The sequence below is a fragment of the Motacilla alba genome, chromosome 19 (assembly GCF_015832195.1).
Source record: "Motacilla alba alba isolate MOTALB_02 chromosome 19, Motacilla_alba_V1.0_pri, whole genome shotgun sequence".
Classification (NCBI taxonomy): domain Eukaryota; kingdom Metazoa; phylum Chordata; class Aves; order Passeriformes; family Motacillidae; genus Motacilla; species Motacilla alba.
Genome location: NC_052034.1, coordinates 5,563,354 through 5,575,406, shown reverse-complemented (window position 1 = coordinate 5,575,406; position 12,053 = coordinate 5,563,354). Strand labels below are relative to the sequence as shown.

Genomic DNA, 12,053 nt, shown 5'->3' with positions numbered 1-12,053 from the left:
CCGCGTTAATAAACACACGCTGCTGCTGTCTGGGCCAGCGTCTCAGACTGACTAATCACCTCCAAACAACTTGTAAATGCATGGTTAATGAGAACTGCATGAATAATTGCTTTTTCATTTTCCTGCCTAACCAGGAAAAAAAAGGAGAAAATATATAAAGCCACCCCAGAATGAGATTTCTTTCACGGAGCAGCCCAAAATAGAAAGTTTTCCAGCGTTTTTCGTGCTGTAAAGGAATTTGTGTGTGTGAGCCCTCTCCACCTTCTCAAAGCCTTTGAGATGAAATGGAGGAGTCAATATAATCCAAAATAAACCAGATTCCTGTTTGCTTTACACTCATTTTCCTCTCTTTTGAAAGTATTTTAAAAATTAGGTTGAGGCAAATGTAATCTTCGAGCAGTGTTTTGAATGGAAATGGTTTTATTTCCCCATTCTGGGAATAAAAGATCTCTTTGAAACTCAATGTGAAAATCTCCTGGCATAGAGGGGGGGAAAAAAAAAGCTCCTTTTCTATCATTTATTAAAGATGTCTGAAAGAATCTCAGATCACTGCATTCTTCAAACACCGCAGTCACTCCCCCTGCAGCTCTGGCTCTGGGAAGATGATAGGATTGAGAGGTGGGCTGACCCTGGCTGGGCCCAAAGCTGCTCTATCCCTGCTTTCCTCAGCTGGAGAGCAGAGAAAACATCAGGAAAAGCTTGTGGATGGAGATAAGGATGAGCTGGAAGCTTCTGGCAGCCACTCCTGTGTCCCCCCTCTGTCAAACCCTGCCACTCAAACCTAGCAGAGATTGTGACCCAAAGATGGAGACAGACCTCCAAGGATATTACACCTGTGGCAAATTTGACATTTCCAGGGGATTTCTGCATTTATCAGGTTGGTTGCTGTCCCCTTCCAGAGATATTTCCACCTCAGGAGCCTGGAAAGCAGCACTGAATGCAAATAGGAGCTGGATCCTGTTGATTTGCACTTGCTCCAACTTCTGGGAGGGCGTCTTATTCTTTTTTAATGGTAAATTTGGGCTTGGCATATAAAACCAATCCCTAATTGAGTGTAAGAAATTCAAGAAGCTACAAACACCCTAAACCAGACTAGTTTGCAGCAGCCTCTAAGCCTGTTTTGCATTAAATCAGGTTTTCTCTGTAAATGAGGCCTTCACTGTAATTGCTCTGGAGCAGCTTATTCTGATTTCTTCGCCTCTTTGGCTTTGGTAATTTGTCTTCAGCAAAACACTGAGGACAGACAAAGCCCAGGGGAAGGCAGGGGATGCTCAGGAGGACCAGCCTTGCTGGCACAGGCTGTTCCTCCCCTCCTCCCATCTGCCCAGCTCCTCACCCGTGGCAGGAGGGTGAATTCTGTGGGAATTCTGAGCCCAGCCCAGCATTTCCCAAGTCCCCAGTGCAGGGGCTGGCTCTTGGGGACACTCTGAGGGAGCCTGGTGACTTCAGTGCCAGGAGCACCATCCGTGGTGGAATGATGGGAGATGGGTGAGGGAGGGAAGGCTGGGAAAACAGGGTTGGAAAATGAGATTTTTTTTTTTAATTCTAGCAAGTCCTGCCTTATTAAAATTCACCTTGTATTTATTTACAGGGGCTGGGCTCTCACAGCTCACCCCAGCAGCCCTGCGGGATCTCTCAGGCACATTCTTGTTCTGTGTGCTGAGCACAGGGTGTGAATGGGGCTCTGTGCCCCCAAAAACACCTGGGCACATCTGGGCACGGGCACATCTGGGCAGCCACAGCCCCACCCTGCTGCCAGCCCCTCCCAAAGGCAGAGCTCTGCCAGGACAGGGGATGTGCCTTCTCACAGCCACTGGGGACAGAGCCCGGAGAGCTGCAGGAATTCCCTGCGGCAGGGATCAGGAGGAGACACAGAAATCCACGGGCTAAACACCCCCAAACACCAGCAGGGGAGCACTGGCACTTCCATCACCAACCTGTCCCTGGGGCTCTGCACCCACATTTGGGGTGGTGGCTGTGGTTCCCCCTCTTTGTGCCCCTGCACAGACACCTGTGGTATTTTTGGGGTCCCCTGACGAAGGGAGGAAATGATGAATCTGACTCCAGGTTCTTAGAAGGCTAATTTATTATGACATGATATGATATGATATGATATGATATGATATGATATGATATGATATGATATGATATGATATGATATGATATGATATTATGCTGTACTGAACTATACTAAAGAATAGAGAAAGGATCCAGACAGAAGGCTAAAAAGATAATAATAAATAACTCATGACTCTCTTCCAGAGTCCAAACACAGCCTGACTGTGATTGGTGATTAAGTTAAAACAACTCACATGTTGGATAAACAATCTCCAACCACGTTGTGAAGCAGCAAAACACAGGAGAAGCAAATGAGATAATATTGTTTTCCTTTTCCTCTGAGGCTTCTCAGCTTCCCAGGAGAAGGATCCTGGGCAAAGAGGATTTTTCAGAAAATACGATGGTGACAGCCACCCAGCAGATGCCATCCCTAAGAATCCACAGGGGACTGGGGGGAATTGCAATCCCTGATAATCCAGGGGGGCAAATCCAGGGAGCCAAACCCTCCTGGAGCTCAATAAATAAGCAACATCCAGCACAGTTTAGTGAGCACAGCTGGGCTCTCCCAAGGAGTTCAGAGCTAATTCCACCTCTGCACTGAAGACTTTCGATGACTGTTAATGAATTTAAATGATGGGGATTTTCTTTTCATGCTTCATTGCATATGCTCCTCACATTAAGATGCTAATTAAGAATCCATCAGCCCAAGCTGGGAATGATGTGGCCACGGAGCAAAGTGGAGCTGTGACAGTGGCTTTGGGGCTGCTCAGTGGGACCTTTTGTTGAGTCTGATAAATGATTTGCTTCCACAAGACTGCTCTGTACAGGTCCCATGGGGAGCTGGCATTTGCTGTGGCTCTCATGTGTCAGTGGCTTGTTTGATCCCACTGGGATGTCTGAGGGATGCTTGGGCAGCCTGGGCTGTGTGTGAGAGGAAAGGAGGGCACAGAGAACAAATCCCTCAAGGGCCAATGAATATAAACTCACCATCACTGACAGGGAAAGTCCCTGAGCAAACTCTCCCCAGCAAACTGTTGGAGTTTGTGAGATATTCTGGATAGCAGCACAATTTTCTGCTTTTCTGCTGTGTTTTCCACATTTGAACACAGCTGCTCTGGGCAGGTGGTGCTGTTGTGGTGTTTTCAGGTGATTCTAAGCAAGGCCTTAAATTATTTTGCTGGGTTTTGTTTGCTTTTGGTTCCAAGAATGCTTCCCAGGTGCTGACACATCCCGCCCTCAAGTATCCTGTTTGGAAGGAGGGTTTGGCACTGGGATATCATGGCATTCCAGGTGGGAAATTCCTCCTTCTAATTCACTAAACCCTGTCAGGATATCTTGACAGCAGTGGTTGAGAAATTGCTGCTAAAAATTGGGCTGAGCCAAAGTCTGCGACTGCTTTTTAAAAGTCAAGGGGAGGGCAAGAGAGAAGAAAAGGTTTATAAATCATGAAACCTATTAATCTAATCCTAGAACAAATTTACCAATTCTAAAATGGATTTTCAAGGATGATGGGAAAAAATGGATTTTGCAAATCTTAACAATTAGTCCTTCTTAAAGAGCTTCTGGCTTCCCAGAGCAGCTTTTGCTCGGGACAGTTTGGTGAGAGATTGTTCCTGGCTGCCTGTGGCCCCTCATTATGAGGGGGATTGAAAATGCTAATTCTGGGGCTGAAAGTCTGCTCAGTCCTCCCAGAGTTGTATACAGTGTGAGGAAATGAATTCTCACACTAAACCACTTGGCTGCTGCTCTGCTTTCTGAAGAAAATACCTGCAGCTACACATGATTTTTGAAACAGTGGTGACATGGCTGAGATCTCAGATTTGATCCTAGTGATCCCCAAATCTCAGGAAAACACCTCCCACCCCAATTCTATCCAAATTTTGGGTATAGTTAGAGCTCCTCTTCACTCCTGGAGAAGAGCTTTGGTGCTGCTGTGGTCACTTCAGAGCCGTCCATTAAAGGTTTTCACAGCACCATCGCTATTTTTGTGGCATCCATCCCAAAACCAAAAGAGCAGGGAGGAAAAAAAAAAAAAAGGGCTGGTCTGAGGAGCGAGGAGCTTGTTTTGCAGTGGAGACTCTTGGCTCATTAAGCTCAGCAAAACAGAAGTTGAGTGGGCACAGGATCACTCCCCCTGCGTCCATCGCAGCGCACGGCTCCGTGGGGAGAGAAGGACGCAGACGCTTCAACAGGAAAACCGGCATGGGGAAAACAGGCAGGAATCCATTTCAGATGGCAATTTAGCAAAGCTTCTGCTGGCAGAGGAAGGGAGGGGGCTGTCTGGGGTCGTGATGACCCATGAGAGAGATGCAATATCTGTCCTGGGCTCCCGAGCAGCGTGTGGCACCACGCGGTGCCAGCGGCGGCGGGTGCGGGCGGAAGCAACCACGGGGCACAATCTGAGCTGCTGCTGGGAGCGTGTTCATCTCAGGGATGCTGGAATATCCAGGGCCCAGCTGGTGGGGGAATTATGGAGAGCCTGTCCGTGTGTACGACAAATCAAAAGGGACGCGAGAAATTAGGAAAGGGAAACGTTTATTTTCTGCCTTCTGAATGCATGTCGCAGCCAGTTGAGAAGCAAATTAATTCGTTCATTAAAGGCACTCGCCGTGGCAGATGAAGTGGCAGAGCCAGACTGGGGGTGGGGCTGCCTCACCAGGGGAGGCTGAGGGCACGGATGGCACAACAGGGAGCAGAGCAGGCTCTGCTGCTGGGACAGCCTGGCGTGGCTGGAAGCTCAGCCAGGAGATGCTCCCAGCCAAGGAGCCCCAAGGGGGAATTTTGTCTCAATCAAGTTTACACAAGAGGTTTTTTTCTGCCTCTGCTGCACGGCTGCTTGTGGTACCTCAGATATTTGGCTCCTGGGATGTCTGTAGAGGCTCCCACTTTTCCTCTCCTGTTTTCAGTCTCAGAGGGAGGCGGTGCCCTGTGCTGCCTGGCGGCTCCTGGGGGTTATTCCCTCTTCAAGGGAGCTCTTCCCCTTGTGCCCGAACAGCAGAGAACTTTCCCAGGGCTTTGGGGATAGCAGAGGTGCAAACTGTCCTGTGTGAGGAGTTCTGTCAGCTCAGAACAGGCCACATCCCACCAGGAGAGCACCAGGCACCGTGCCCTGCACAGCCCCTCTGCCCTTAGAAATCCCTGGTGGCTTCCACATCCCTCCTGCAGCCCCAGAACAGGCAGATCCCCATCACCCATGTGCCTGAGTTGAGATCATGGCAATCCCAGCTGAGGAGTGCATCCTCACACCCTCCTGGCTTTTCCAGCTTTCTGGAGGCAGTGACGGGGATTTGCTGGCGCACATCTGTGCTAGGTTGGAAATGTGGGTGGGTGTTCTATCCCCACCTGTCAGAGCTGGGGCAGTTATCCTCTGTCCATGGGGCAGTTTTCTTTATCTCTTCCACATCTAATCCCCCCTCCAGGAGATATTTTCTGTTAATGGGCCATTAATTATTAATTAATAATTATCTCCTGTGTTCATGGCCAGTGAGTGTCCCTGCATGGCTGATAAAATTCCATCATCCCACGGGGAGATGCTCTGCCCAGGGGAGGAGCCAAGCATTCCTACCTGGATACAATCTGAGCCTGGAACAGCACAGCAGCCTTTGCCCCCTGCATTCCCAGAGGAACAGCTTTCTTCTCACTGCATTCCCAGAGGAAGAGCAGGCCCATCTCCAGCAGCCCTGGAGCTGCAGAGGAAAACTCCCCCCTTGTGCAGGATCCCTGCTCCAGCAGAAGCACAGCTGGCACTGCAGGAGGACTGAGCCACCATGGAATGGCACTGCTGCCACCACCCTGACACACAGGGGGTCAGGTTGGATTCTGACTCTGTCAGTGGGCTGGGTTTTTTTGTTGTTGTTTGTACTATTGCGTTTGTATTTTTATTTTTCCTAGTAAGAACTGTTATTCCTGCTCCCAGATCTTTGCCTGAGAGCCCCTAAATTTCAAAATTATAATAATTTGGAAAAAGGTTTACATTTTCCATTTCAAGGCAAGTTCCTGCCTTCCTTAGCAGACACCTGTCTTTCCAAACCAAGGCAACAGCTTGGGCTGGGCTGTGATGCATCTTGTGTTTATTTGGGAGGTCATGGATTGTGCAGAGGCCTGGAAACCAGGGTCTCAAATGTCATTCAAAGGCCAGCTACAGCCTCACCTGACTGGAGCCAATCTCCCAGCCCTCTTGGCAGCATGAGTGAAGCTGAGTGCCACGGACAGATGCTTTCCCTCTGTCCGGAGGCCACAGGCACTCCCTGTATCCTCCTGGAGTGGGCAGGGTGGTGGTGCCTCTGCTGGGAGCGAGGCCAGGACAACACACTGGGCAGGGCCAGCTCTCTGAGGGGACACAAATGTCCCCAAGGCCACCCCCACAGCTCCCTGGAGCCCCCAGGCCCAGCATTCCAGCAGCACAGCCTCGAGGTTATGGGGTGCTCAGGAACACCCACTCCTGGGAGGGGGACAGCTCCAGGGAGCCAAGCAGGGAGCAGAGGAGCTGGAGCTGCACAATGCAGGGAAAAGGGCATTTTGGAGAGTTCCAGCTTCCCCCAGACAAGCCTGCTCTGGGTCAGAAGTTCACATCTCCAAAAGCCAGCCTGGTTTGTGCTGTGCTTCTGATTCCTCTCACACGGGAAGGGCCTGAATGATGTCTTCTGTCAGCCCTGACTGGCGAGGAGATTCTGCCTCATCCTGGCAGACAAGGACCTGGCTGGAGTTATGGATGACTTCATCAGCCCTTGGCCAGCCCGCAGCCCTGCCTGTGCTGTGCCAGCTGCCTTCAGCTGTCCCCAGCCACCAGCACAGCCCAGCTCCACCTCTGCGGGTGCCGCCAGGGGACAGCCCTGTGCTGCACGGCAGCGGGGCCAAAGGATGGAAATCAAGGGTTTGGAATCCCTGAGAGCAGTGTGGAGGTTTTGGTTGTGACGCTGATCTTGTGTTTTCCCATCAGGAGAGTTCAGGACCCACGTGAGGATGAACAAAGCCTTCTTCCTCTGTTTTGGAGCCACTGCAGGTGATGCCATGATGATTTTTGCCTTTTCTTTTATATACATTTTATGTATTCTCAGTGCCCTTAGCATGCATACTTGTAATTCCTTAATATGTTTTATATATTCCTTATATAATCCTATGTATATAATTTTATATATATATATATATATAGTCCTTATTCTGATAACTTTTAGCATAGTCCTGGTATTATAATTCCTTTTATATATATATATATATATATATATATATATATATATATATATACACATCTTTGATTGGTCCATGTAAATTGTTTCTACTTAATGACCAACCATGGTCCAACCTCGACTCTCTGAGAGTCACGGGTTTTTGTTATTCATTCCATTTGCTAGCCTTCTGTCTGTATCATTTCTCCTACTCTTTTAGTATAGCATTTTTAATAGAATATATATATATTAAAATAATAAATCAGCCTTCTGAAACATGGAGTCAAGATTCTCACCTCTTCCCTTGTCCTGGGTCCCCTCGAACTCAGCCACACCTGCACAGTCCAGCCTCCAGAGGATCCTCAGGCACGCTGGGGAGCAGCCACCTCTGGCTGTTCTGTTGCCAGCTCTGAATGTGTGCCTGGAGAGAGGCAGAAAATGTGTGATGTGGGATGAGAAGGGGGCTGTGAGCCTCCTGCTCCTCCCTCGGTGCTCTCCAGACAATGTGCAAGGGAGAAACAATTTGTGCAGAAGAAACAGGAGCAAGGATCTGGCAGGGAACAAAGCACACAGGGGAAAAAAAGGAAGTGTCAGGTTGGGAAGAGTGGGAAGAGCTGCTCACGCACAGAGCTGGAGAAGGGAGACAGGCCCAGCTGGGAGGTCGGTTCAGGAGCTGGGTTTAACCCTGTGGGTGAAAGATGTTCCTTGAGAAGGAGAGGGAAGTGTGTATGGGATGGCAGCTGGGAGCAGAGAGGGTTTCTCCTCTCACAGGGCATTGCTGAGGGCGGCACAGGCACCTCCTTGGCTGCCAAGGGACACCAAAAGGGACAGCAAAAGGGACGGTTTCCTCTCCTGCCCTGGAGGAAACTGCTCTGGTCAGGTCCCTGCTGCTACCACACCAGCAGTCATCACATTTTGGGGGATAAATGTGACAGCAGCAGTCACCACATTTTGGGGGATAAAACCAGAACCTTCCTTTTGCTCTCCATTGTGGTCCAGGAGCGAGGCACTGCACACAGGGGTCCCTGGGGAGGGGACAGGAGGCTCCCCCGCAGTGGCACCTGGCTGTCCTTGTTGAGTAGCCACGGATCAGCTGGCCCTGCCCACGGTAATGATCATGGGTCGATGCTAATTAGCCCATTTGCATCCAGAGCTGGATGCCTGGGCGTGTGGGGGGTGCCAAGGAGGCTCATTTGGGCTGAGAAATGGAGTTTTAATTCAGCCTCTGCATTCCCTTGCACTCTTTGGGTGCCCCAGAGCCTCGCCTGTCCCCAAGCCCCTTGGTCAGAGGAGACAGTGAAGGTCTGGAAAAGGGATGGAGGGGTGAACTCCCAGACTGTGCCTTCTTTGCAGCCCAGATTTGGAGCCTGATCTCCAAGCAGTGTTTCCTGATCCTGCAAGCAGAGAGCCCCCAGCCCTGTCTGGAGGAATGCAAACAAAATCTGTGCTCTGGCCACTCAGATTTCCATTCTGTGCTTCTCCTTCTCTGTCCCCACCCACAATTTGATTTAGACACTTGCTGGGGAAGCAGCTCTTCTCCCTCTGATCCTGCAGGGATGGCTGCTCCACTCTGAGACTCCAGGATGACCTTTCTCAGGTAAGTTCTGCCTTCCTGCAGTCCTGGTGCTCACGCGTGGCACAAAGAGCTCCTCTGAGCTCCCTGCAATGGGCTTCTGCTATCAGCAGCTTCTATCTGCAAAGCAATTGATAACAACAAATAATTAAAAATGCATTTCTGTTTCAGCAGCCTCTGGGTGCTCTCTGAAGCAAAAACAAGAGCTCATCAGTGTGGAGGCCCACAGGAAAATGTGTTTTTCTCATCTGTGAAGTGTTGCTCCTGAATCTTTTTTTATGTGTCCATCTTATCTGCTGCTGTTCCTCAGGTCAGAGGCTGCATCTTCTCTGGCTCTGCACTGTGAGATGCCAAATGCAGACAATTTGTTGTTGTTTTTCCATGCTGTTTGCTTGCTTTGCTTGATTTTGGAGCTGAAATGACATGTGGAGGGGATGGGAAAGCTCTGCTGCTTCTCTTAAATAATTCCCTGTGTAGATGGGCTTCTTCTGGAATGTGAATGGCTTTCCAGATTTAGCTAAATCCACTTCCAGCTCGGGCCTGCTGCCTGGCCTGGGGTCAGAATGTTTGGGAGGGGAGGTACCACAGGGCAGCTCCATCCCAAAATTCCAGCCTCCATCCCTGCAGTGCTTGTGGCCAGAGCTGACCGGGGGCATCTGGGGAGCATCCACCAGAACATCTGAGAGGACAGTGAGCCCAGCCTCCATCCTCCTCCTGCACTGCTGTGGCGTTTATTGATTAGCTAGAACAGAAAAATGCTGTTTGCAGAGGAGACTGGGCTGTGCTGGGGGTGACAACACCTCCCACCGTGTCTCCCCACACAAGGCAGGCCCTGTTGACCTGACCATGGACCCAGCACCCTCTGGAATGTCCCTGCTTCTCCCCCGTGCCCCATTTCCCACCCTGGTGCTGCCAGGGGTGTCACTGCTGGCCGTGCCACCAGCACCGGGTGCCCACGGGGCACAGAGGAGTCCCCAAAGGAGGGACACCATGTCCCCTGCCCCAGCCCAGGGCGCAGTCCCCGTCTGCAGGATGCTGGGAGCCACTGGGTGTCAGTAGCATCCCACTTCCCTGCCGTGGAGTCGGGAGGATGAGTTTTCCTCCATGGACAGCAGCTCCATCCCCCTGGGGTGCAGCTCTATCCCCCTGCGGTGCCGCTCCATCCCTCCAGGAGCAGTTCCATCCCCCCAGGGATCGGCTCCATCCCTCCAGGAGCAGTTCCATCCCCCCGGGATCAGCTCCATCCCTCTGGGGAGCAGCTCCATCCCTCTGGGGAGCAGCTCCATCCCTCCAGGATCAGCTCCATCCCTCCAGGAGCAGCTCCATCCCTCCAGGAGCAGCTCCATCCCTCCAGGATCAGCTCCATCCCCCTGGGATCAGCTCCCACCCTCAGAGGCAACTCCTGCAGCCAGGGCAGGATGGCCCCGGCCCCATCCCTGGTGCTGCTGGTTGCTGGCTGGGTTTTCCCACCCCTGAGCTCCAGGGAGGGATGGCTCCAGGCCAGCAGCAGTGGGATACCCTGTGGAGCCTCAAATCCTTGTCAGGGATTGAGTGCTTGTCCTGCCTGCTTTGGCCAAGGTGGCTCCTTCTCACAAGTGCTGCCAGAAAAAAAAAAAGATTTTCTGCAAGTCAGCTGTCAGGCTGAGCTCTGAAGCTGTCCCTGCACGGTCTGTGCCACCCCTACCACCCCACAGCCCTGCTCAGCCTGAAGGTGAGCACCCTGAGGCACTGCTGGCTGGTGATTTTCTGATCATGTCTTTATTTTATTTTCCCCCAGCCTTTAAAAGTTACTAAAATTAAGTTTTTTTGGTTTTTTTTGGTTTTTTGTTGTTGTTGTTTTTTTTTTTTGTTTTTTTGTTTTTTGGTTTTTTTTTTTTTGCAGGCACATATCCCATGTGGGGTGACATTTCTGGCTCAGACCAGAAGGAATGCAAAGTCCTGTGCCCCAGGGCAGCCAGTGAATCCAGAGCCCCAGCACCGTGGAGAGCTGGCTGTAGCTGCCCACCCTCGCTCCCAGCCCAGATCTGACCCCCTGCCTCCTGCTGGGTGAAAACCTGGCTGAAGAGCTGCCCCTGCTGCAGGTAGAGTCCTTCAGTTCCTCCTGGTGAAGATGTTCTATCGGCTGTCAATTCACCTTGAAGTGAGGCTGTCTCCGAGCCTGCAGCTCTGCCTCTCATCACCAAGACCAGATCTGCTTGCTCCCTCTCCCTGTGGCTCTCATGGCCCCCTGCACCCACCAGGCTGTCCGGGGACGAAGGATCTCTCCCCCCAAACCCTTGAAGTCCTTAAAGCAGAAGGGGAAGTGTGTGAGGTCTCCAGAATAATGCTGGTCCCTGCTCCTGGCCGAGTTCCTTGGTGCAGATCGTGCAGGGTGTGCCGCTCCTGACTCATCTGCCCGTGGCTGGTGGGATTTCCCTGAGCACTCCCTCCCTGGATGCATTCCCTTCATCGGAGCTGCCACTCACCCCAAGTCAGGAGGGGAAGTGGAGTTTAAATCCAGCGGCAGAGAGTGAGGAACCCCCATCTCGTGCTGCTGTCAGCAGGTCCCCGCTTTTCCCAGAGCTCCTGGGATGGAGATGCCCGGTCCTGCAGCCAGTGCTGCCCAGTAATTGCTGGGAATGCGCTTTCCAGGCCATTACTGCCCGGCTGCCGGGCACTCAGCTCGGAGTTAATGGTGTAATGGGAGCTCTGCTGGGAGCGGGACAAGCCCTTGATTCCAGGCTGTGGGGTTAACTCCGGGCTGAGGGGAAGGGAAGGGCTAAAAGCCCTGTTTGCAGCTGCTGCGGCTCTTCTCCTGCAGCCAAATCCTCCTCACCACAGCAGAGCTCTCTGTGCCTCCCCACACTGGGGGGAAAGGAGCTCGGTGAGAAGCTGGGAGGCAGAGGAGGAAGAGCTGACCCTCAGCTGCTCCTCTGCCGCTGCAGAGCAGAGTTTTCCCACCCCTGAGCTCCAGGGAGGGATGGCTCCGGGCCAGCAGCAGTGGGATACCCTGTGGAGCCTCAAATCCTTGTCAGGGATTGAGTGCTTGTCCTGCCTGCTTTGGCCAAGGTGGCTCCTTCTCACAAGTGCTGCCAGAAAAAAAAAAAAAAAAAAAAAAAAAAAAAAAAGATTTTCTGCAAGTCAGCTGTCAGGCTGAGCTCTGAAGCTGTTCCTGCACGGTCTGTGCCACCCCCACCACCCCACAGCCCTGCTCAGCTCAGCCTGAGCTGGATTTCTCACCCTGTGTCCCACAGTGGGTGGAGGCAGGGCAGAAATTT

General features: G+C 51.7%; 1 long non-coding RNA gene across 1 annotated transcript; it reads left to right on the top strand.

The window, feature by feature from the left end:
* Window positions 1–8,750: 8,750 nt before the first annotated feature.
* LOC119709905 lies at window positions 8,751–11,655 on the top strand. Its single transcript, XR_005259442.1, has 3 exons — window positions 8,751–8,820; window positions 8,968–9,106; window positions 10,679–11,655. It is a non-coding gene; the product is annotated as an uncharacterized LOC119709905 (long non-coding RNA).
* Window positions 11,656–12,053: the final 398 nt, after the last annotated feature.